This window comes from Bos indicus, chromosome 4 (assembly GCF_029378745.1).
Source record: "Bos indicus isolate NIAB-ARS_2022 breed Sahiwal x Tharparkar chromosome 4, NIAB-ARS_B.indTharparkar_mat_pri_1.0, whole genome shotgun sequence".
In the NCBI taxonomy this organism is placed as follows: domain Eukaryota; kingdom Metazoa; phylum Chordata; class Mammalia; order Artiodactyla; family Bovidae; genus Bos; species Bos indicus.
In genome coordinates this window covers 69,351,019-69,352,335 of record NC_091763.1, presented here as the reverse complement: position 1 = coordinate 69,352,335, position 1,317 = coordinate 69,351,019, and the positions used below count along the sequence as shown (strand labels likewise).

Genomic DNA, 1,317 nt, shown 5'->3' with positions numbered 1-1,317 from the left:
TACCAAATGTTTTCACACTGGGGAAAACAGTTTTTAAAGGAGAAGAAGAAAAGAAAATGCCCAGTTTCTTTGGTCATAAATCTCATTCCATAAAGTCATTATTTGGAATATGATTTTATGTTACCCTAAATATAAAACTCAAAATAGGAAGGTACCCCCGGCCAGAGATGCGGTAGGAGCGGCCCCCGCGACAAGCCCTTCCCTGTGCCACCAGCCTGTCACCCGGCCCATGGCGAGCCCGAGCCTGGAGCCGTTTCTGGCGCTCAGCCTGCCACTGCTGCTAGCCCACTGGGGCCGGGTTGGGGGGCAAGTTTCTACGACCTCTACAAGTGTGAACACCACCACTATGCCCTCTGGCTCCAGCCCTGGTTTCAATGGAGTCCTGTCACAGGAGGCAACCACCGCCATCATCGTGGTTTTCTCTCTCCTGGCTGCCCTGCTCCTGGCCTGCTGGTGCGGAAGCTACGGGAGAAGAGGCAAATGGAGGGCACCTACCGGCCCAGCAGTGAGGAGCAGTTCTCCCACGCAGCTGAGGCCCGGGCTCCCCAGGACTCCAAGGAGACTGTGCGGGGCTGCCTGCTTATCTAGGTCCCCTTCCTCTACCCATCACCATTCCTGGTCGTGTGACCTTGGGGGAAGGCAGAGCCCTCTCTGGGCAATCCAACCCACCCAGTCCAGTGCTTAACAATAGAAGGGAAGAAGGTGCTTCTAAGACTGTGCCCTTGATGGCAGGGGACACTGAGGCTGCTCACTTTACACATATATCTATCTAGTGGGTGGTGAGATATTATAAGACCTTCCTGTGGGCTGGTAGGAGTAGGAATTAGCCTAGATGGAGGAGACTCCTACAGGGTACATAGGCTGTTGGGAGAGGAATTCTAAGTTCTCGAGGGCCCTAGGGGCTGGGAGGGCTTCCTGGAAGGGAGGGGCTTTTAGCTGCACCTAAGAGCCAGCCTGAGGTTGCCTCAGGAGGGGAGGTGGTGAGTGGTGTGGGTTTCTGAGCAAAAGAGGGCTCCCAGATAAACTCATCAGGAAAAAAAAAAAACTCAAAATATTCACTTCTCATTTTTCAGGTACTTTTCATGCACTTTTAAAAGCATATCTCTTAGTGAAGGTTGTAATTACCATCCTCTTTCAAGTAATATCTATAACTGATTTAATTTACTTAGAGAATAGTTTCCACTGAAGAAAAAAGAAATTTAGCCTTGAATTTATTCCAAGTCTAAATCTTCCTTTTAGAGCACCTGAATAAGAGAACTACTTTATTTGATGATGCCATTGATCCTTCCCAAGTTAATTTTATTAACCTGCTTTTTC

The 1,317-nt window shown here is 49.3% G+C and overlaps 1 pseudogene; it reads left to right on the top strand.

The window, feature by feature from the left end:
- Positions 1 to 229: 229 nt before the first annotated feature.
- LOC109558107 (protein crumbs homolog 3-like) lies at positions 230 to 668 on the top strand (annotated as a pseudogene).
- The last annotated feature ends 649 nt before the right edge of the window (positions 669 to 1,317 follow it).